We start from the raw sequence: 25,354 nt of genomic DNA, 5'->3' as shown, positions 1-25,354 counted from the left end.
CTTTCATCACCTTTTTTGTTGTATTCCCTTTTCATCACTTTTCTTGTTTTATATCCCCTTTTTCATCTTTCAAACTTTCTTTCATACTTTCTTTCTTTCAAACTTTCTTAAATCTTTCTTTCAAACTGCTTTTCTTTCGTTCAAAATTTCAAACTCAAGTCCTTCTTTCAAGCTTTAATTTCTTTGTTTCCACCTTTCTTTCAAACTTTCTGTCTATCTTTCTTTCGATATTTCTTTCTTTCAACAAACAAAGTCTATCAAGTTTCTTTCTTTTCCCCTTTTTTAATAGGGTTTTTCAGTTGTTTTATAATTTTTGTATAAAATTTTTTCCGTTCAATAAAGATTTGCTTCCCTGTCCCATAATCTGAGGGCGCTATTAATGTTCCTATCACGGACAGGGTCTGATCACGGAGTCAGACTGAGTCCAGGTCCCTGATTGAATTGAAATGTGACAGTCTGACAGGTGAATGAACGTACACACACCCATCCTCCCTCGAGTATGTTTACATCAGGCTGCTTTACATGAAGTGTGTACCACGTGTATGTGTGACGTGCACCCGGTTTATATCATTTTCATACTGCTGATTTTGCAAATACTTGTAGTAGGCATAGGGAAGCAAATTTTGGACAAAATGGATAATTCGGACGAAAAGAGCAAGGTAAGTTATATCTATGTAAATCAGCAGAAAATGTTGACTGAGGACAACTAGTTTACTTTGGTTTCACTGAGTTTACTGTACAACTCATGAGGTCAAGGACCTGGTATGCTTAGTGCAGGACTTGGTCATGTTGGTGCTTGGATGTGCAAGTAGCCTACATGAGCCCTACATGAGTAGAAAGTGAAGTGAGAAAGCTTATAATTTAAGCTAATCTAAGGTTGGTTTTAAATCAGATCTTGGGCCAACAAGTATTTTATACGGATTTAAACATTTACAGACAAAGTCTTAATACAGTCGCCAGATCCGGGCGCCAGATATTTATGTATGAGACTGGATGATTGGTTTGTCTTCATCTTGCCCGGTGAACCCGGGCGGTGAACTTGCTCCCTGAATACTGGGTAGGCCTACGTCAATGTTCATGTTGCTGGGAAATACATTTTTAGACTGGATTCAAGTTAATAGCAAGGCTATAGAAAGCATATCTACTTCCTAGACATATTTTTTGAATATACTGAATTTCAAAAAATAAAATTGAATTGATTTGGCCTAGTGTCATTAGTGTCATTTAAAAATATTACAATGACTCAATCATTATTAAATACCTGTAGTACTGCTATCTGGGACTGCAGTGAAAGGGTTCTCAGTCTGGTTATACTTGCTGCAATTTTTCAGATTTTAAAAAGGATTTCACGAATGAATGAATGTATTCAATGTCCTATTTAATAAATAAAGCATCACTGGATCCAGGACCTGGGTTGTAGAAAGGTGGGCCGCTATAGAGTGCATGGAAGGCCAGGGGCAAACGCTGTACATGCACAAATGCATGTAATTTTGGCTCTCTACAATTTAGCCTGTGCATGCAAAATTTTGTGTTATTCAGCCCATAAGGCTATTAATGAAAGTTGATTCCCAGTTTCCCGTTACCCTACTCCGCTCAAAACAATTTGCTGGCCAAATATTTCATTATTTTGAATAAAATGTTGATTTCTAACAAACTTTAACATACAAATAAATAATTGTGGTTTTAAATATATCACAAATCTCTTTCTGTTGATTTTCAGGGATTTTCTTTGCAGTAGGAGCATGGTATATGGTTAATAATGAATTATTAATGAATACCTACTCAATTCTCTGTCCCGCACTTTTTGATCTGCTCTGATCTCATCACGTAAAAAATATTGTGAAACTTTTGATAAATAGTTGTACAATCACCTTCATGTGGTTGTAATTAAACTACATCTGTAAACTACAAACTGTGATTTATCACATGTATACATGGGTAGTTATTGGTTTACACCTGTAACAGATGCAATAATGAAATGGTATAAAATAATGAATAATGAATAATGAAGTGGTCACCTACACAGTCATGAAAAATAATGTAACGGGAAACTGGGAATTGACTTTCATTAGCCTAAGCGCCCATTTTGTGGGAAAAAATCCCCGGAACAGTGTCACATATTTTGGCAATGTGACACAATCAAAGCAGGCCCATACACAGGATTTTTTTTTGGGTGCTAATTTTGAAAGAGTGCGACTTTTTCCCTGTTGGGGTAATTTTGTGAATTTTGGACTTTCTTCCCAAAATTTGGACATTTGACCGAACAAGCGTAAAAATCCCGACTTTTTTTTTCTCGCTTCGCTCGCAAAGTATGATATTTTTTTGGACTTTTTGTATAGGGAAGACCAGGGCAAAGTGGACCAAAAATTTTTTGTCCAGCCCAAACAGGATTACAAAGCAAGGCATGGCAAAACTTTAGGTTTATAATCTTACCTTACATGTACTAGGACTGTTAACTAACAAATGACAAATAAAATTGATCAAAAATGTGGTTTTATTATAAAATGGTGTGAACTTCAATGAAATCTGGAGCAAAAACTTGCCTGCCAAATTTTAATTTTTGCCAACAAAACGTTTTTGAGGTATGCCATTTTTGATAGGAAACCCCATTGACTTGTACAGTAAGTTAGTAGACTTGTTAAAGGGGCATTTCGTGATCCACAGCCTCATCCCCCCACTTTTCTCAAAAAAAGTTGAGATTTTTATATCACTGGAAACCTCTAATGTTTATGTACAAAATATTTCTTGCAGATTAATTCGTTTTGCAAAGATATCGTGAAATTTGAATTTCGCAAAATCGGAATCAACTGAAATTTTGGGAATAGGCTTTTTTCGTCGATATGTACTGAAAAATGTCATAAAAAGAGGATGCTAGGATCACGAAATACGTACTCCTTTAAGGGGTGAAAATAGGGTGAACACTGCATTTTTTAGAACAAAGGTCCCACTTGGTATGGATGTTCCTTGGGGCAAGAGGAAAAGATTCATCCAAAGAGACACTCTGTATCTATGCATAAGTGGTTTTGACACTATTAAAGCCTCGTTCACTATAGTATTTGGTAAAAGTTTGAAAATGGATACTATGTTTAAATATTATTTTTTCTCCTTTCTATCCCCTTATACTTTTAGAACTGCTTTTTGAATCTTTTTATTACAAAAATGTTACCAAATAACATTAGTGATTTTTTTCACATGTATATATTGGCCAGTAATAAAGGTGATATTTGAAGGTGATGTTAGTACTTGCTCAAATTTTCTAGATTTGATCTAGAAACACTGAATGACCCAATTTCATAATTATTGTCTGAGCTAACCATAGGACCAATTTTAACAAACAATTAGGTGTCATATGAAAGGTTATTAAATTTAGAAACCTTTCTCGCCAGCTTTTTTTTAATACAGTGTTTCTATTTTAAGTTATGGGTGTTTCTAGATTTCCCTAATTTAAAAATAGAAAAAATAATTTTCTCAAAAAATAAACACTTTATAAAAAAAATCTGGCGAGAGAACTTATATATTAGGCTTATTAACCACCCCACAAACTATGGAAACCATATCACATTCCCTGTAGGCTAGCAATAATTATTTGTAGAAAAAATTAGGGAATTTTCAAAAAATAAAGAAAAACATAAGAAATGTTTAAATTTTCAGGAAACATTAAAAATAAGTGGAGTAAAGACAAATCTTAAATTGGTTTATATATTTGGTATGGATACATAAATTCTGATTTAATATAGTTGGCTATTTTCCTGTGCGGGCCTATTATCCGATGCTCCTACTAGAGCTGTTTGGTGCAATTTTAGTAGAATGTAAGGAGAGAATGGTCAGTTAAGGAGAGTCAAAAATCACTCTCCCATACTACATGTAAGTATCAGATTTAAGGAGAGCAGTAGAGAGCGATTGCTCTTTATCTTCTCAAAAGACATGCAGTCCCTGCATCAGTGTTTTGACATTTGTATAGCTGTCACATTAAAAAACGGCCCAAAATTTGCTCCCCCCCCCTAAATTTTCATGCTATTTAATAAAGTACTTTATACTGGTACATGTATTTGGTCTCCATCTCAACATAATCCTGTTTTCAAATTAATATGTGCAGACTAGACATGTCAATAAAACCTAATACAAGTGGGAAACAGCTGTGGCCAATCTACCATTCATACCTAGCACCTACTTGCAAAGAATTAATACCCTGTGACTGGATTCAGAATATTGGCTGGTTGCTCTAGCTAGATACTCTGAGAAAGTTTCAAGGAACATTAATGTTCATGCTTTTTGCGCCCAATGCAGCTAGAAGAATATTTATGTAGGTTTATGTAAAGAAACTCAAAAACTGTGAATTAAAAAAAAAAGCAAATTAATTTAATATCAGCAAAGCACAAAAATGACACAAACAAAAATTACCGCTTAACAGCTAGCTTAAAAAATGTAAAATGGCCTGTTTTGACAAGAGTTCTATTCAATTTTGCAAAGTTTCCGATTTCATCTGTTTGGTCAATAGAATTTGTGCTATAATCCTGTGAAGGGAATTTGGTTTTGTGACATGAAAGTTCACTGGTACATAGTACATAGCCGGGCATCATATGAAGCCTTTTTATTGGGGGTGGGGGGTGGGGAAGCAGAGATGTCACATTTCCGGATTTATCCGGATTTCCGGATTTTGGGATTAAAAAAAAATCCGGATTTTCAAAAAAAAAAAAAAAAAATTTAAATTTTGTTTTCGCTTTTGGAGTGGCCCTATTGTCTTATCTTTCTGCTTCACATATATATCAACATCAGCCATAGCCAAAAAACTTTTTTTAAGAGTGTCTCTTGTACATAAAAGTATAGGAAACTGAAAACTTTAAAGCATGTTTTCTGGAAGAAGGAAGCACTTTTTATTAAAAGTGTAGAACAAGCCAGGAGCTTTGAACTGTTCTTTTTTGGGTGGAGTGCGCGTGCACTCCACCCTGTATTCTCTGACTATTGACCTATTTTTTCACATGCCGCAGTGTTGAGAAAATATTCGTGCCGGTTATATCCCAAACACCCACAGAGGTGATAGTTTACGGCGAGTTTTGTAATCATTACTTGATTTTGATATGTAAGTAATACGATGAAGTCGTCATAGGCAGTAATGTGTTTGTATTAAAAGAAATAACAAAAATAATTATTTAAGTAATAGAAATACTATTTGGAAATTGCAGCAAGATTTGCAGATGTTTTTATTTGAACAGTACCAGTTCACCAGTTTTGCTAGTTTTCCCAATCTTTGGGCTAAATTAATAGCATCGTGAAGGTCATATATGGTCATTTTCACGGTAAAGGGTGTATGGATTTTTAACATTTTGATCCGTAGTGTTCTAATAAAGCCACAGAATTCCATGATTTTTGGCCACATAAGTCATCTAGTTAGCAGCTACCTTGGGTAGCATAATCATCTTCGGGAGTTACTACGTTCAGTTTTAGCAGGCTTAAATGTACCTAATATTGCCATTTTGAAAAACTATAAAAAACAGTAACATTTTTGTAAAACTCTGTGTTTTCTTCAGTTAGTTCATGGATAATTTTTCTTATCCTGAAAGTACGGTCATATGTTCAGTAAACACTGCCACATTAGATTTAATTGTGAACAGCCCTGTATTTTTGAGAACCGGACTTGAGATTTGTCGCTTCGAGGCTTCATTTTCCGTTAACAATTGTTAACAAACTTTGTGGGTATAGCTTTGGTTCATAATTCTTGGTTATTTCTTCACTTCTTCTTGATTCATAACAGTTGATATCTTAACTTGAAATGGGTAACAAAAATTAGTCGATTTGCAAGCTTTTAAAATTTTTATAAAATCTTGACTTCAAAGAGCCTTTTTCCGTTAACTTTTTTGAAGCCTCCGAAACAAACTGTTCAGCAAGCTTGGGCAAATATAAATAAAAGAGCTCATCCAATCTATTTATCAAAATGTAGCAAAGTAGATCCTCAAGTCACTTGTTTTTAAATCGTGGACAGTGTTCGAAATAAGCACTTATCCTCTTGTCCTCTTGTCCAAAAATCACTGAGGACAACCATATTGAGCTATGTACTTATCCTCTGGACAGCCACTATTTGGATTCCTTGCACACAAAAACATGACCTATATTTCGGGGACAACCAAAATGTTTTGAGGACAAGCAGAATTCATGTTTTAGTTGTCCTCGGGACAACCACCATATTTTCCTTATTTCGGACACTGATCGTGGAGATATATATCACCGTTTGAAAATAGGACCCAATACAAACTTTCCGTTAACAATTGAAGCCTCCGAAACAAATGAAGCCTCCGAAACAACAATTAGGTTAATTATCATCTATGCATATCTAAATTGGTGTGTTCCATATTGATATCTGCATTGTAATTGTTACATGATATGTGCAGAATGTCATAAATTTAAAAAAAATTGATATTATGGTTAATGTTTGAAAAATATACTGATACCCAAGAAAGTCCGTTTGGAGGCTTCACATGCAAATAACACCATACTTAACAAATGGGTGAAAAAATTACCATGTTATAAATCTACAATATCTGCCGCATAGAATCATTGATTCAATACACACAAGAAAATAACAGCTTAGATGATCCCAACAGTGTTGTTTTCAAAAAAACTACTTCTGCAATGTTTGCCCATTGTTAACATGAAAAAAAAAAAAAAAAAAAAAATGACTTGCTGTGATAATTTAAGTTTTGTCACAACTGAAATTCAATACTTAGAAGCAATGCATGAAAATTGGTAATTGTGATATTTTTTACCTATTTTTTCATGTCAACTTGTAGTAGTTAGCCAAATATTTTACTTTTATGATCACCTGTGTTGTTAACTGAAGCCTCCGAAACACAGATCGCTTGAATTGCCAATTCTAGAAAATAACTCCAATTTCTGTGAAACTTGGCTGGGAGGTTCCTTTCATCAAGTAGTATTTGTACATGAAGTTAGACATTCAAATTATTTTAGGAACCCAATTAAAACTTAAAAAATACGTTTAAGGTTGGGAAATTTCCATTGCAAATGACCCTTGATGTTAAAAATTTTCAAAATTGCAATTACAAACATAGCAAAACATGGTATAAAATTTAACTTATATCTGTTGACTTACTTTGGAATGGGATTTCACATGTATTCCAGCTTTCATGTCATAATTTTCTGAGCTTATGTAAAATACATTTTTCTTAGATTTTAACCAAAATGTTATGGAAATGTCAATTTTTTATCAGAAATCAAAAGGTTTAAGCCTTGAAACATTATTTTACTGGAATTTAAGTTGCTTCTATGCATGATTACAGTAAACAGAAACATATTTAAGTGGTTTGAAATTTTGACCCTAAAAATCAAAAGTTACACCCTTTACTGTGAAAATGACCATATATCATTTTATACTGACAGCTTCGGCATGTACTTCAATACAGCTTGTATGTGCATTGTGTTCAGTGTGTACATAGGCTATTTACTTTTCAAATCTTGTGACAAATAGTGCTTCTTGATGCTTGTATATATAAGATATTATAGACAAATTATTAGAATGCATGTGCACCAGTAGAAATGGCCCAGGTTGAATAAAATAAATAAACATATGAATGAATATTTTATTCCCTGGATTATTTTTGTTGGGACAAAATAATGATATAGTTTGACGCTTTGAAATACAGTTATGTTAATCATAATAAAGTTACAAATATCGAAATATTGTAAAATCAAACATTTCCCCTCATAAGTTGTAATACAACATATTGAGGAAATTGATATGACAGATTTTTAAACTTTGATATGGAAAGATACCCCAGCCCTGTTGTCTCACCAGAGATGATGAGCAGAAGTCTTTCTATCTGATGATAAAAAAAAACTCTAGGTATGATTACGAAAATGTTTTAAATAACTATTATCTACAAAAGTTTTATAACCATGTTTTATATAAAATGTTAACATAAAACGTCTTGTGTTATGATGTGAAGGGTTAATATAAAAACAGGGAAAATCTGTTCCAATTGACCAGCAGAGAACAAAGGATAAGCAATAGATCAGATTAAAATCAGGGAAAATATGACACAACCTCCAATGGGGGAATAACAAACGACGTATAAAGTTGAAAACTCTTTTAACTTTGTTTATACGTTAGTGTTATTCCCCTATTGGAAATCGATGTTGTGTCATATTTTGCCTGTTTTTAATTGTGAACTTGACTTACTCATTCTTTCATTTCTCTTGACAATTTTTCATTTGCCCACCCTATTCCTTTTAAAGGAATTTTTTTACCCTCTGAAATAGCCTTTACTGTGGTGCTAAATGTGCAGAAACCATCTGGCTTCGGGGGGCCCTTAAGCGGGCCCCCGACCCCAGGGCCGTGTTGCGCGAGAGCTTCGCTCGCTACGCTTCGCAAGTTCAGGATTTTTTTGGGTCAGCCTGTGACATCTCTGGGGAAGGGACTCCAATAGTAAAGCGACATGCATGTGGAGCCCAACCTTCAACACGGGGGACTTTCGGGGGCAAAATTGTTTGAAATTAGTCTTTTGGGGCGAATGCTAAAAAATGGGGGGTTTTCGCAGGCAGATGCTAAAAAATTTGAGGTCCTCTGAGGTAAAAAATCCTAAAAATAGGGTATTTCAGGGCAGATGCTAAAAAACAACCTGCCTTTGGAGGAGATTTAAAAAATATAGGTTATTTCGGGGGCAGATTCTAAAAATTAGTTCTTATGGGGCAGTTGTTGTATACTAAAATGCAGTAAACCTTTGACGAGCGCGTACTGTAAGGATGCATCACGTATTTACTGTGTTGCACGCACTTGTGTCTGATTGGCTGATAAGGCGATATGTTGTTGCTGAGTGGAAATTTATGAATGAACTATGCGCTGTACGCGTTGTTAGCGCCGAATTTGCAACATCACGGTACTCGCGCTCGTCAAAGGTTTGCTGCATTTGACTATAACAGTAGGATTTTTTCCACAAATGACGAAAGGGGTTTGTTGTAGGAGTAAAAAATGGCCTTTGGGGGGAAACAAGAAACGTGCATGAGGTATGTGAGGGAAGAGGATGTTTAAGGGAAAACATGCAAAATATGGGTTCTTTAGGGGAAAATAGGCAAAAAAGGATGTTCTTTGGGATATTGCAAACCTTAGTGTTATTTAAGTGCCCAGAACATTAACAGCGCATATTTATTTTATCTCCATCTGATGTGAAACATGATTAAAATATCAGCAATTGATTAGAATTGCAATAAGCAGAAAACAACTGTCACCATACAAATCCAAATCCACTAAAACTAAAAGAGGCACTTTTTGGTGAATCAATAAAAAAAAAAGAAGAAGTGAAAAGTCATACATTGTAATTTGGAGGAAATTTACAAAGGATACGTTTTCTTGAGTGAAAACATTTTTGAAGGATCCCTTAAACCCTTAAAGGTCAACTTATTTAGCGTGATGCTAGTGAGCAGTCATTTTTGTCTCGCCTGAACTTTGTTCAGGATGGGACTTAGTAATCACTATTTCTGTCTGTCCGTGCGGGTGTGTGTGTGGGCGTGTGGGTGGGTGTATCTGGGGAACGCTATTTGGTGGGAGGAAGGGTATCCAAGTTTGCTCCATAACCGTATGTTTTCGGTGAAAAATATGCAAATTAACATAGCTAATTTGCATAATTTATCGAAAATCAGCGCAAATTGATAGCGGAGTTTGTGGACAGACTATCTCAAAATCCGTCGGGCGCATGGTAACGAAACCTGGTGGCAGCTATGATACACATCTGCTGATCACCTGATTAGTTTTTCGCGAAAAGTATGCGCATTTAGTTGTTAATTTGCATAATTTATGAACGATTCTACAAATATGGTTGGAAATCTGAAGAAATCCGCCTTGTGGAGCTGTATCTCGGGGATTCGTAAGATCCCTAAGCCCTATGATGATGAAACGTGGTAGGGGGTAGTATGACCAGAGGATCTCAACCCGATTCGATTTTTAGCGCAAAATATGGTAATTAAGTACCTAATTTGCATAATTTATGCATAAAATGCAAAAACCTATTTTCTCGGAGACTAGGGGTCGACGTTCTTCTAACTTGGTGGGTGGGTGCATCTTCACCCCAGACAGAACAAGTTTGTATTGGTTAGTGCGTCAAGGTCACCCAAGGTCATCCAGGGGTCATCTGAGGTCAAATGACTAAAAACTGTCGTATGGGCACGAAACTTGGTGGGTACGGTCAACATAATGTGGTAGGGGTAGTATGACCAGAGGATGCACACTAGTACCCCCCCCCATGTGGCCCCTCCCACACACTCAAAGTTGAGGGGGGGGTCACAAATTGAATGAAATATTGTTTTTAGCTGCGGGTATCAGCTCTATAAGTAATCATTTCTCTCCGTCTGTTAGTCCGTCCGTTAGGAAATTGAAATTTTTTTTTTTTTTTTTCCGTTTTTTTTTTTTTTCAATTGTTTTTCTGATTTTTTTTTCGATTTTTTTTTTCAATTTTTTTTTTCGAAATTTTTTTTTTGAAATTTTTTTTTTTCCGAATTTTTTTTTTTTTTTCAATTTTTTTTTTTTCCGAATTTTTTTTTTCCGAAATTTTTTTTTTTTGATTTTTTTTTTTTTTCGAAATTTTTTTTTTTTTTGAAATTTTTTTTCCGAAATTTTTTTTTCCAGAATTTTTTTCCTATTTTTTTTTTCCGAATTCCCTGAAAATCGTTTGGGCATCAAAAGTGTCCGAAATCGGTTTCGAACACTTTTGATGTCAAGACGCTTTGTCCCCGAAAATCGTTTGGGCATCAAAAGTGTCCGAAATCGGTGTCCGAACACTTTTGATGTCAAGACGCTTTCTTCCCGAAAATCGTTTGGGCATCAAAAGTGTCCGAAATCGGTGTCCGAACACTTTCGATGTCACTTTTTTTCCGAATTCCCGAAAATCGTTTGGGCATCAAAAGTGTCCGAAATCGGTGTCCGAACACTTTTGATGTCAAGACGCTTTGTCCCCGAAAATCGTTTGGACATCAAAAGTGTCCGAAATCGGTTTCGAACACTTTTGATGTCAAGACGCTTTGTCCCCGAAAATCGTTTGGGCATCAAAAGTGTCCGAAATCGGTTTCGAACACTTTTGATGTCAAGACGCTTTGTCCCCGAAAATCGTTTGGGCATCAAAAGTGTCCGAAATCGGTTTCGAACACTTTTGATGTCAAGACGCTTTGTCCCCGAAAATCGTTTGGGCATCAAAAGTGTCCGAAATCGGTGTCCGAACACTTTTGATGTCAAGACGCTTTCTTCCCGAAAATCGTTTGGGCATCAAAAGTGTCGAAATCGGTGTCGAACACTTTTGATGTCAAGACGCTTTCTTCCCGAAAATCGTTTGGGCATCAAAAGTGTCCGAAATTGGTTTCCGAACACTTTTGATGTCAAGACGCTTTGTCCCGTGGATGGAAATACCCTTTCTGGCATTATTTTAAGATGAGCGCCCTCAAAGGATAAGCTCACAGAGGGGTTACAGGTCAAAATAGGGGTCAAACTTGAACCTGCTTCAAAGACACCAACACTGCAAAATTGAATTCCTTGTCCCACTTGCAGCGATCGCACGGATCCGGCGATACTTGTTATATTGCGCATTACATATATCAATTTTCGGGTCGTAGGCCAAGTTATTAGGCCAAAAAAGACTTTGAAGAATGTCTCTCATTACTTCTACCAAAAGTAATTGTAAAAGCAGGCGATCGCGAAAGCAGGCGAGACTCGTGGTTCGAGAACCGCCTTGTTATTTTTGATAAAGGTTCACAAACTTCACATTATGTATGTAGATGTACTTGGAAGTCTATAATCCCGGAAAAAAAAGTTGGCACACTTTGCCTGTCTTTTGGTATCTCTTCGTCCCACATGCCCCCTGATTCCAGGCTGGTATGCAGGATTTTTTTTGGTGGGGGGTGCTGATTTTGAAAAAGTGGACTTTTTTATAGGGGTACTACACCCTGGCCAATTTTGTGCCTATTTTTGCATTTTTCTCAAAATTATATCGCATAGGTGACAAGTCAGATATGTATATAATAGGGCAAGGACTACAACTACTGCACTGAAAATTCAGCAACTCAAGGCAAATAGTTATTGATTTATTGATCAAATATTGGTTTTCCCTCATTTTTGACTGTAACTCCACAACTGTTGTCTGTGCTGAAATAAATTTTCCAGTAATAAATAAATAAACTTGCCCCAATAATATCTTACTTGTCACCAATGCGCTATAATTTTTGAGAAAAATGCAAAAATAGGCACAAAATTGGGCAGGGGTGTAGTACCCCCTTAAAGGGGGTGCAATTTTGTGAAAAGTGGACTTTTTGCCCCCAAGTTTGGACCTTTTTTGACAAAAAAGCGTAAAATACCCGATTTTTTTGCTTGCTACGCTCGCTAATTGTGATATTTTGGGCCTTTTTTTTATACATTTCTGAAGGGGGGGGGGCTGCGGTCACACACCCCTGCGTACGGACCTGGGGTAGCCTGTACTTCACATATGATATATCACATGCATATTTTGATAGGGCACACATTTCAATCGTGTAGTGCAAGTGTGCCAACTATTTTTTTCCTGGATCAGGAATTCAGGATTGTAGCCTCTCCCAAGAATCATTATTTTTAAGAGATTTATATTGAAAATCTTTGTTGTAAAAAACAAAACATATTTTTGCAACATTTTGTTTTTATATGTGATAACAGAGCTTTAGCCAGGGGGATGCACCCCCCCCCCCTAAATATGCAAAAGTATACAAAAAGTTCCAAAATTGAAGAATTTGTGAGCGTAGCGAGCTAAAAACGGATTTCTAAAGCTTTTTTGGTCAGAAAGGTCCAAATTTGGGAAGAAAATTGCCAGCCCTGGAAAAAAGCTTAGTCCACTTTTTCAAAATCAACCCCCCTCCCACCCCACAAAAAATCCTGGCTATGGGCCTGTGTGATAATTTGAGGTGAAAATTAATGGGAGTTGAATAATACTACCATTTAAAATAATACCATAGGAGGGAGCAAGGTTAAACCTAGCTGTGCCTGAGGCAACTTCACTTTCAACTTCAACATACCATGTATGATCATGTTCAAGGGTATTTTATACATAGTACATGTTTTTGCCATTATGCCTATAAAATGTTTTCCAGGTTTGCATTGAACATTTACAAATCTGAAAAAGTATGTGAGGGTCCTAAGCAGGGCCGTAGCAAGGTTGTAAAATGTGGGGCGGCCATGACAAATGTGGGGCGGCCAAAATACAAATATATATATGACCAAATTGAAATAAAGATATAAAGAAAAACATAACAAATTTCTCAAAAAAGTGGGGCGGCCATGGCATCCCCGGCCCGGGGGGGTACTCAAGTTTGGTTTTGGTAGGGACTTGCCGCTGAGATTTTGGAAGTGGACCCATAAATATACCAATTTTTCAAGAAATTTGGACGCATTGATACACCAAAAGTCAAAATTTTCGGCCGAATTTAACCAAAATTGTCTTAGTTTTTACAAATTTTCCCAAAATTTTGGGAAAATTTTGAACATTTTGGCTAGATTAAGGAAAAATTGGGCTGTTTTCCGAAAAAATTTAGAAAATTTAGAAAAAAGGACCCATTCATATACCAAAATAGGCTTTGAAAAGGGGGTCATTGATATACCAGAAGGCTGAAAATGCTACCCATGTTTGCGGCACGTCCCCATATGGTCGTTTGTACTGAGTACCCCCCCGGGATCCCCGGCTGCCCCGCTTGCTACGGCCCTGGTCCTTAGAGCTCAAGACTTATTGGGCTCTGTCTAGTATTATTAGTTCTCACTATTTTGAAGGAAACTTTTGAAGTTGGTCCCTGTTTATGAATGTTGTTTGCAGGCCTATATTGTTCCAGTTTTATCATTTCAAATATGAAGCACATGAAGCACCTTTTTTTATGCTCTAAAACTGTAAAAGGCTTAGGACCGGGCATAGGACAACACATTAAAATATGTGGTATTTAAAATTTCCTACTCGCTCTACCCTCGGATACAGTGGTGTAACTAGGGTTGGCAGCGCCCGGGGCAAGAAACAAAATTGGCGCCCCTACCCCCCGAGGAGTGTGCAAATTTTTTGACAAATAAGGCCTACCACTATAAATTAATTTTGGTTACTAGAAGTTGAATATTGGTCTTAAAATGTTCTTTCAATTGATTTTGTGCTGAAATGCGCGCGAAGCACACGGAAATTTTGACTTTCATCGCTTGGAGGGGCACAGAATCGATGCTGAATTGGTCATTTTGGTGCCCCACAAGGGTGGCGCCTGGGGCATGTTGCACCCCCTGTCCCCCTAGTTACGCCACTGCTCGGATACCATTTCAGGTTTGTAAATTCCCTTGCATGTGAGGGGCAAACATTGTTTGGCAGGCGGAAGGGGGGGGGGGTAGCAATTTTTGGCAGGCCGAGAAGGAGGGGGGGGCTAGTTTTTAAGCAGCTGGGCGGGTTTGGGGAAAGTATATTTTGGCAGGCCATTTTGAAATTTCCCAGGGGGGCGGGGGGTGGAGAGGGTTGAAGAATTAAAGAAATGCATGCCAAATTTCTAAGAAGAACATAGTAATATGGGGAGCATGGGGTATTACTTAGGATTTTTACCACATTGCCTAGAGGTGGGGGGTCTCTATATAAAACTGCATCCTTGTTAATATAAAAAACATAGGAAAACGGTTAGAGTTTGAGCATACAGTAGGTTCCAATCATGGTAATGCCTGATGTTTGCCCAGGGTTATAGCACCTGAGTACAAGGACTTTCCAAAAATACCCAAAAGCAAGTATTTTGCACATGGTTGTTTGATGTATATAGAATTGGCTTCATTATTAAGAAAATGCAAACAATAGATGGCGCTATTTATCATAAATCATATTTCTTAATTTGCAAGGGGTATGTAATCAATACTGACAATTAAACAGGTGGAATATGTGAAACAAACAAGAAAGAAATTTTGTAAACATATTTCATCAAAAAATAAATAGAATTATTATTATTAAAAGCCTGAAAAAGTAATTTCCAGTATCTAAATAGCGCCACCAATCTTGTCATAAATAGATACATTTTATATTCGAAAAAGCTTTAAAAAACTGCTGTAAAAGTGAATAATGTTGAAAATAATGGGAAATTAAAGTTGACAATGACTCAAAAGCATCTGCATACATTAATATTGGCCGCTTTAAGCTGTTTAAGCCTAAAAATTGGGTTGTACATGGTGTTTTGTTTAAAAAACTAATAAATGATCACATCAAACAACCGTGTGCATCTGTAAAATGGACCCAAAGTAAGTACTACACGGTTGTTTTCCTACCCTAAACAAGTATTTTACTGTTATAATTCACTGAGTTTGAGGAGTTTTTGGTTACAAATTTACTGATTTTGTAAACATCTTGGTAGTGAGTTTATCTACCCTTTTTGAGTAACATCTGTGTGATTAAGGTACACTTTTCTTCCATTTTTGCTGTTTTGACACCCTATGCAAGATATCAGGCCCAGATGTGAAAAAAAGACCCCTTTTCTTATTTTTTTGTACACGGCTGATAACTTGAAATAAAAGTGCCCCCAGGTTGTTGGCTATACTTGCCTAGGGGGTCCGGAAGATGATAAATATTGGGGGCCCAATAGTACCTGGCTCAAATTATTAGGGGAGCCCAATGGTACTTTTTCATAGCCACCAAAATTATTGGGGGGGAGAACCCCCAGCCCCTCAGCCCCCCGGTTCCGAAGCCACTGTTGCCTATCCTGTAAAATGATGCACTAGATACGGCAACCTATGTCATTTGGCCTGGCTGAAGTTCCGGCAGTGATATTTCCCCCACCCTTATTTCAGCTGATGCCTAGATGTGCCTGAACATGAAATCGCAGAAAATTTGCATTAGCTGCGTTTTAGCGCTGCACATCATACTTGCACAGCACACAGGGGGTGTCAAAGGGGGAAGTACCTAAGGTCTGCAAAATGTGTGAGGGTTTATTTATTTATTTATTGCATCATATTTACCCAGGGTGGCCCGATCAGCTAAAATGCTGTTCTTACACGGGGCCCTGCATAACATTAAAAAACATACAGATACAAGAGTATTATAATAAAGCATAAACATATAAATCACAATTTAAATAGAGAATACCAATTTACAAGTACTTAAACTAATACAATGTTAAGAACAAATCATTACAAAGTACTACTATATTCTTGGTAACTCAACATGGCACAAAATTATAATCAAATATATTGCACAAATCCGAATCAAAATCAAACTCATATTGAACTCATATTCTCCTATCACCCTCAAATATCCACCACTGCACTACTCCCCACACAACATTATCGTCCTCATATACCGCACAAACATACACATCCCACACTACTTCACCCCTCACGTAAAAACTCACACCTTGTACACTCACCCCCCACACACACACGCACCCCCACATAATTATATACAAACATAAAATGAAGATACTGTTTATCATGATGTTTTGTGCGCATCAACCATGATGAGATAATTAACAATAACATAAAATAAGATACAAATAACAACCAAATTCATCAACATTAACCAAAACATACGATATACTCTTAATGCAAAATGGACCAATATTGGTCCTAAAGCAACAAACATTGATTACCCGCGCTGTTATATGATCGTATCAACAATTTAATGATACACTACTAGTATGGTTTTTTTTGACACGCATAGATGTCCGTCTCGGAAACATTGCATGACCCGTGTACTGAACACTGCTTAGACCCTTGCAGTGAAAAACTGGATGCTGAGAAACATGGAAGAGAGGAAATCATGGACGAGAATGTAAGCAGGGGAAACTGGAGTGGGAAACTAGACTTTATTCTGTCGGCTGTAAGCTACGCTGTAGGATTGGGAAATGTGTGGCGCTTTCCGTTCTTGTGTTATGAAAATGGAGGAGGTAAGTCAGTTTTATCGTTTTGTTTGTCCAATGCTTTAACCCCATAGAACTACCTGCCGATTGGCCAAAAAGAAGTTTTCATTATCAATTGGACCAATCAGCAACATTGTTAGAATAATTGCACCACACAAAAAAATTGGGGTGAGTTATTTGCAAACCTCCATTCTGATTGGTGATAAAAGTGAAGATATCATGTAATTGACCAATCAGAGGCAATGTTAGATCGGCAGGTAGTGCTCAGGGGTTAAAGGATCGGAAAGCAATGTTTGCACAGTATCTTTTGTGGGACATGAGAGCACATCAAACAAATCAAATTGCATTTTGAATAAGGGAATATCCTTCTCCTGATGATATAATTTTGATTTTTTTGAAATTCTTGATATAACACAAATTTTATGGCAAATCGCAAAATGCTATTTGGTGTGTCTGATGTGCTTACATTTCTCACAGAAAATACTGTGCAAACGTTGCTATCCTATTCCTTTAACTCCTTGAAAATTCAAAATGTTGACATATAAAAATGTGGTGAATTTTAGTGATTTCTAAATATTTCTAAAAGTGAATTTTAGGGTGCAACCCCCCTACTAAAAATGTCACAAATGACATGAATTTGCATAAGAACTATAATAATAAATGTTGATGAATCCCATGCGTGTGAAAGTTGGAATCTCAGGCCCCCTAGTTTGTTGAGGGATGGCTTCTCCACTCGTTCCCAAATCGCTTCTCGAACTCCCCGCTCAAACCACCTCTCCTCACGATCATGGGATTTACACGCATGGGATTCATCGATTGTCAATATTCCTTGCCGATTGACACATGACCAGTCTCCGATTACGATCAATACCGGAGCATCTTTGCAGTTGCCAGATGAAGTCCAATGAGATTATATGAAAATTCCAGTATTTTATTCAGAATTCACCTCTGTCAACTATAATAATATTTGTGCTGCAAAAAATATTGTGCTTCATAGTAAATGTGAAAATATGATTTAGATCATACATGCAGGTAGGTACATGTAGGATGTCATTTCCACATGTTATAATCATCATCAGGTCAGCGGATCATTATTAAAACCAGTACATAATGTATGTGAGCTGATCTAGTTCTGTGCTGGCTAACAAAATCATTTAACTAGTTTTAAGTGGAGGAGCACTCTCTACTCCCACGATTCCAGAAAAAAATACAGTTTACTATAATTTGTTTGGATTTAAACAAAATTATCCTGTTTATGCTATCCTTTAGTTCTAGTTATGGCTTAAACTAGCAATAAAAGTCGAATTTTATTATTTTTGCAATTTGGTGGAAATGGGTCAGAACCATGCAAATTTGCATGTTTTGCGTAATGCTTTAGTCACATAATTTGAAGACTTGGCACAAGTCTAAGCATTCAAAATTTAAGTGTAATTTATAGACTTTGCTAATAATTTTTTAAGTTTTACATTAATAAGGGCATTTCAGTGATCACAGCATCATCCCCATTCCCCCCACATTTTTCAAAAAAGTTGAGATTTTTGTACCACTGGAAACCTCTGGCTACATAATGTTTATGTGCAAAAAATTTCCTTGCAAAAATATCGGGAAATTTGAATTACGTTCTGGTATACCAGAATGAAATTACAACGCATTGTCTATGGAGCAGTGTAATACACATAATCATGCATAACTCGCAAGTTACGCAAAATTGGAATCAACTGAAATTTTCTGAAAGCTTTTTTCGTGAATATCTACTGAAAAATCACATAAAAAGAGGATGCTAGGATCACGAAATACTCCTTTAATTGTGATATTTGGTTAGAAAAAATATTAGAAATATATTTTCCAAAAAGTAGAATGCATTTAGTCTTATATAGTACAAGTCTTTGGGCTTGATTGTCGCAGTGTACAAAAAACACTCTAAAACATGTAAACATGTTTTGGACCCTTTTCCAAAAATTGGCCACATATAAAAACTTGACTTATAGCCAGGTAGTTTCCTTTTTCCTGAAGGATTAGGATTAGGCTATAATATTCATTTGGGAAAACAGGATAATAGTTATTTGATCCCAAAAAAAATTGTGCTGTATCTTTTTAGAATCCAGAGCAGTCTTGCAGAAACAAAGGATGCTCTGAGCTGCTGGAGATGGGTATTTAATTACACTTGGGTATATCAAATGTTCAATGTGCAATTGATATGAAAAATATTAAATGACATTTTCAAAAAGAAATGTTATAGGTTGTTCAAATTAATGTGTAAGAATATAAACATCTCAAAAAAAGTAACTAACCCCCCTTCAATAATGACCATTATTCAAAAAGGGGCTATTGTATTGCATATCTGTAAAATGTGTTTGAAGCAGAATTTATTTCTGCTCATTTTGACACTTCATTTGATACCATAGCCCAGAAAACAATAAAACACCTGTCAATTTAATGTAGTGAGGTCCTGATTTGAAAGTTGCACTTACATACAAATTTTTATAATACATAAACACTCAGATATCATTACACAGATTTCCTTCCATTACACTGAATACAAAATCAATACAAGTTACTGCAACTTTCAAATCTTGGGCTACATTGATTTAAATGTACACTGTGACTTCAATATTTAGTCAATTGCTACAAATGAGGTGTCTGCTTCCAATGCATTTTACAGATTTGTAATACATCACCCGTTTTTGAATAATGGTCATTATTTATTAAGGGGGATCAGTTACTTTTTTTGAGATGTTTAAAATTGTAAGAGTGGCACTTTAGATACCAGTGGCATATAGGGTTGTGGCACCTATTCGCCAGCACAGTGGTTCTAAAGGTAACTCCCTGGTAACTGGATCACGCACCTTTTGGAATTGATGGTACATTCCATAAACTTTGTGTTGTGATCATTTCAATCATGGTGTAGAACTCAAAAGCTTGATCCAGTTATCAAGTTAAATTTCGGTCTAAAAATGGCCTTTTAAATGAGTTGAAATGTCCACTTTGTGCGCTTGGAGGGGTGCAAAATCAATCTAGGGCACTGAATTGGTAAATTCGGTGCCGTGCACCCTAAAATGGTGCACAGGGCACATAATGCCACATTTACCCAGGGCTGGTATCCATCGTATTTTGGTACACAAGCTAGCCAAATTGGTGTGTAATCACACAAACATATGAATGTCATAATTTGCTATCTACAGTTATTGCTATACAAATAAAACTTTGTCACAATTTAGCTTTGCAAAATTCTGACACTAAATTATACCCTGCCCTTACCCCTAGCTACGCCACTGCATCTATGCGACAAGCATATTAATTCTGCTACTCAGTATGCCACTGTGGATCCCAGCATATATTGTTTGTAAATGTCATATAAATGTGCGAAAAATGAACATAATTAATCGTTCTGAATAATGGACTAAAGGACAAAATATTGCATGTAGGTCATTTTAATAATGGATCGATAGGCCTACCTAAGTTTGTACTCTACCGGCAGATGTCTGGTTTAGCTCCCAGGTGTTGAATTTTACACGAGCATGAGCAACATCCAGTGATATAAGTTTCACTCTCTAAACCAAATTTGTTCACTGCATGCTGTGTAAATGTAACAGAATTATTTGATTGTTTTGTTACATTTTCATTTTAAGTGTAACAATGTTTCTACTTTTGTTTTTATGAGTGCCAAATAGTGATGGGGAAACAAATATTAATGAAAATATGAAAACAAACTAAAAGATACCTCTAGAATACCTTCTCTGCCAAAAAATTGCATGCTCCTGCCCCCTTTGACCTACCAAAAATGGCTTATTCCCCTTTTAACCTGCCACCCTGGGAGTCCTGGGGTACACATAATTATTGCATCGCCCCAGTGCATGTCAAATTGTACCCAATCACTGTAAAATTTGACAAGAAATTTGACTAGAAAATCTAGTGAGATCTATTTTACTAGGAACCTATATAGTAAGGGCTCAAAGTATATGGACTAGATCTATGGTATCCCTGTCCCTGTATTTTTAGATAGCTACCTGTAGAGCAATACTCAGTATACAGGGCAAAGAAATCAATTAGTATAAAGTTGGGGTTGAGCCCCTGGTGGAAATTATATCAAAGTCTTGAATTAAAAAAGGGGAAATCCCCCCAGTCAGAAATCTAGCCCCCTCCCCTATCCCCCCTGCCATAAGAAATGAAAATTTACCATTTTTGTGGCAATTTTTGGAAATTTCATTTCATGGAGCCACCATGGGGGTCACACAAGTTTATGTCTATAACACAAATTTGACTGTGTCCTTTTATTGCATTTTTAAAAAAAGTGTGTAATTCCCTCATTATATTCCTCCCCTGGATTCCAAAGTGTTACAATAATGCTGTATAGGGCTGTGAGATGGTTCTAATTTGGAGTTCAGTGTTGATAAATTGCTATGGAAGACATAAATCGGTTATCATCTTCCCCCAAATCATTTCAAAAGCCATAATTTCATGCTGAAATCACCCATATAATTTGAATATATGTGTCTGAATGGCCATCCCAAATGGACTGGAAAGTCTGTTGGATTTTAACCATACTTTGGCTGAACCATTGATTTGATATATAGGGCCTATCCTATTTCTTTTGATAAAATCTATAACCAAAAGAAGTAGTTGTGAAGGGAGTAAAATGAGTACCGTACTATATATCAGTATACAGTACCTGTAAGCCCCTGTATGCTACCATTCTGCACCCATATGTTGAAGGAGTTGGCAACATCACTTTCACCATTATTGAAGCGAGGGAGCAAAATTTCACCAAAGAATAGGCAAAAAAAAAATATTGTGGATTGCAGTTTTGCGATTTTAACACATAAAGCACAAACTTATTTACCCAATCACCCATGTCATTTGAATTTATGTGACTGGCCATCCCAAATGGGCTGGAAAGTCTGTTGGATTTTAATGGTAGACTTTGGCTGAACCTGAATGATTAGTCTATTGATAGATTATATTTCTTTTAACATCTAGGCTATAGCTGAAAAAAGTAGTGTGCACACTGGGTGTGGGGTCATCAGTTCAAATAAGCCTCTAGTTCAGCATAAAGAACCCACTTTGTTGTGATCTTGTCCTTACAAACAGGGCCATCCGAAATGGTGCCATGGCCGCACCACTTTTCAGTTTAAAAAATTGAAATAAATATATATAAAAAAAACCAAATTTAAAATTGATTTGTCATAGTTTTGAAGTGTAGACTCAATTAACTTGCCATTAAACTTATTCATTGTCAAAAGTGTTTGGGTACTCTGCCCCTTTAAAGTCCACTGGGGGTTTCACCCCAAATTTTGGCTGCACTACTTTCAAATTTGTTCCAATGGGCCTGCTTAGTGCTTACAGATGACCCTTAAAATTGTTTTTAAAAATCAAAAATCCTGAAAATTGTCTAGTTTTCATTCTTAAATTACAATTACCCAATGTGTAAACTTTCAGCTCAGCTCACCATAAATCTAATGTTCTTGATGAAAACAGTTACTCAAAGCATGCTATGAATTTGCATGCCATGCCATGCATTTTAAGAATGCCACATTTTTGTTCAGAGAACATTATAATGTAACCAGAGGTTTCCAGTGATATAAAAGTCTCAACTTTTTTGAGAAAAGTGGGGGATGAAGCTGTGGATCCCGAAATGCCCCTTTTAACTTCCCCATTGCTTCAATCACTCTAAACATAATTCTTTTAACACTAGGAAATTGTGCAAAACTTCAATGGATATTTTCAGATAAAGAAACATGAATTTGCGAAACTCAAAAAAGGGGTAATTTTTCATATCAGTTGTTCGTAAAATTGAAAAAAGTGTATTCTTTAATCAATTTTGTTTACCCCATTCGGTGCAAATTAGGCCTACATATCGCATCACATCAATTGACAATTATAAGATGCATAACCGTGGTGCCATGCATTAATATATCGTACATGTATCTTATACATTTTAGTCAGAAATGGTATATTGAAAAATATATCCTGAAAACTATGTGAAATGAAATGCAAAAGGATTTTTTTTTTCAAAGTTCACCAACGAGCATGAGTACCCGCTGATATATGGAGTGCTTTAACCGGGAGATTAGTTCACTGATATGAAAATCTTATCTTACTAACAATATTGTGTGATACATTTTCCCTGTAGCTAGGGGGCAGGGGCGGTGAACCCCCGCTCGTTATATCAGCCGTCGGTTCATGTAAGGTGGTAGGTAGCGGAAGGCGTTGGTGAAAAAAAAATTGGGTTAACAATAGACTATTTTTTACCCAGGGTGAAAGAAAAAAAGTGGAGAATTATAAAAAAAATGATGAAAAATTGTGAATGAAATTGAATTTTACATAAAAATGTGTTTTTATATTGGTACCGCCTATAATCCTTTTTATTGCTCTTCACTTTTTCAACAAATCAAAACTTCCGTCAGCAAAACATATTTCTGTCGGTACATTTACAAGTTGTGCCCCCTCGGTTCCAAAATCCTGGCTGCGCCACTGTGTAACATTACAAAGTTTTTAAAAGGATATTGGGATAATTTGAATACTGGTTAATTATAATGATATTTTTATATTCTTTCCACCCCATACAGGTGCATTCCTTATTCCATACTTAATAATGGCCGTGGTGTGCGGACTTCCGCTGTTCTTCTTGGAATTGAGCTTTGGTCAGTTTGCCAGTTTAGGATGCTTGTCCATTTGGAAAATTAGTCCAATATTCAAAGGTATGGATATCCCTTGTGTAATGTACTGTAACCCAGCAAGCACATAACACTTTTAAAACATTTTAATTGGGTTATATTTTGGTAAAAACATCTTGATAAGAAATGTCAGGTTTTATAAAGGTCATGAAAACGTTATAATTTTTTTTGATGAAAAAGCGGTACAACAACAATTTTAAGAGTTATTGTAAAATATTATTTGCAAACATTTGTTGTCACATATTTTGACAACACTTATTAAAAATAACATTATCATGTTAGAATATTGTGCAGTGAATTTTCAAAAATTGTTTTTGAATGTTATGAAAACGTTTTATATCCTTTTGCGAAAAATGTCGAAAATGTTTTGTTTTTGCTGGGAAACATGCTTTGAAAAATAAATCAAGAAGTTGTTAGGTTTCTTGTTTTTTTTTTAGACCAGGCAAGTATAAGTTGCAGTGGAATAATTCTGGTATACTCTGTACAAGTATAACCCTAACCCCAAACCCCACCCTAACCCTAAACCTAACCCTAACCCTAAAAAATTAGGGTGTGCTGTATAAACAATAATTGTATTGAAAACACAGGGTGCGCAGGGTAAACCACAATTGTACCCTTGTACATGTTGTTATAGGGTTTGAGACAAAAGCATTTTCAAGACAAAAAGGGTACTATTTTTCGGATCATGCTAAACTTGTGTAGGGTAGTTTTGCCAAGAAAATATTTACCATTACGTCCAAAGAGGTATGTTTAGCTAAGAACAATTTTTTTTGGGGGGGATGAACATTTGGAATAAAGTCGTTGTTGTTTTTTAAACACATGTATTTGCTTTAATTTCTATCTACAGGTCTTGGGTATGGTATGTTAATTATCGGAGCTCTAGTAACCATCTACTACAATGTCATTGTAGCCTATGCACTCTTCTATCTGTTTGCATCACTCACAAAAGAACTTCCCTGGGCTAGGTGTGGCCATCCATGGAATACAGACTTGTGCTCTATAGATAAGGCAAATCATATAGAGGTTGGTAGCTACAATGCTAGCAGCAGCAATGTCACTAGTTTTCTGAAGCCTGTTAGACCAAGTGAAGAATATTTTAAGTAAGTTGTTATATTAATTTAAACCACAGTTTGGCAAAAAAGTATGTTGTTTGGGTGTCATCCATCCTTACTTTAAAAATAGGGATAAAAGTTTTTAAAAGATTACCGATCCTAATTTTGAACAATATCAGAAAATACCAGAAAAAGTTTTTTAAGACTTTGTGACTTTTGACATCCTGAATTATTACACAAAATGTTTTTTTAAGCAGTTTCTGCTCATTGCAAAGTCATATCATATGTTCTTTGAGCGGGGATGTCATGGCAATGGGTCGCATTCTTGTGCATCTTGGGACCCCTTACTTTTTTTGTTTTGGACAGTTTGGGCCCCCTAAATTACAAGTTGAAATTAACCAATGGGTCTGATCAAAACTGCATGGACCTTATAAATTTTACGATGCACGAAAGAGAATTTAAACCACATGCCAAAAATGCATTCAACTAAGTCAGAGATGCAACCCTCCCTCGAGGCTTCCTATTGTTGAAAACATTTTTATCCATTTTGACATCCAAATTTGGCGACCTCCCTATTTCTGACAAGTTACAATGTATACAGGTATATGACATTGAAGTTGCATGTAATTTTGAAATCCTCCCTATTTTTTGTTTGAATCCTCCCTATTTCTGGATGTTAATGTTGGCATCTCTGCTAAGTTTGTGGTTGTACCAACTTGTGTATATCATCGTAACAATGACATGAAGGCGACCAGCCCAACA

The 25,354-nt window shown here is 36.2% G+C and overlaps 1 pseudogene; it reads left to right on the top strand.

Annotated features, from left to right (window-relative positions):
* The first annotated feature begins 477 nt into the window (after positions 1 to 477).
* Positions 478 to 25,354, top strand: part of LOC140160718 (sodium- and chloride-dependent glycine transporter 1-like) — a 58,934-nt pseudogene continuing 34,057 nt past the window's right edge.

This window comes from Amphiura filiformis, chromosome 9 (assembly GCF_039555335.1).
Source record: "Amphiura filiformis chromosome 9, Afil_fr2py, whole genome shotgun sequence".
Lineage (NCBI taxonomy): Eukaryota > Metazoa > Echinodermata > Ophiuroidea > Amphilepidida > Amphiuridae > Amphiura > Amphiura filiformis.
The sequence above is the reverse complement of the archived record's forward strand: the minus strand, read 5'-3'. Positions and strand labels throughout refer to the sequence as shown.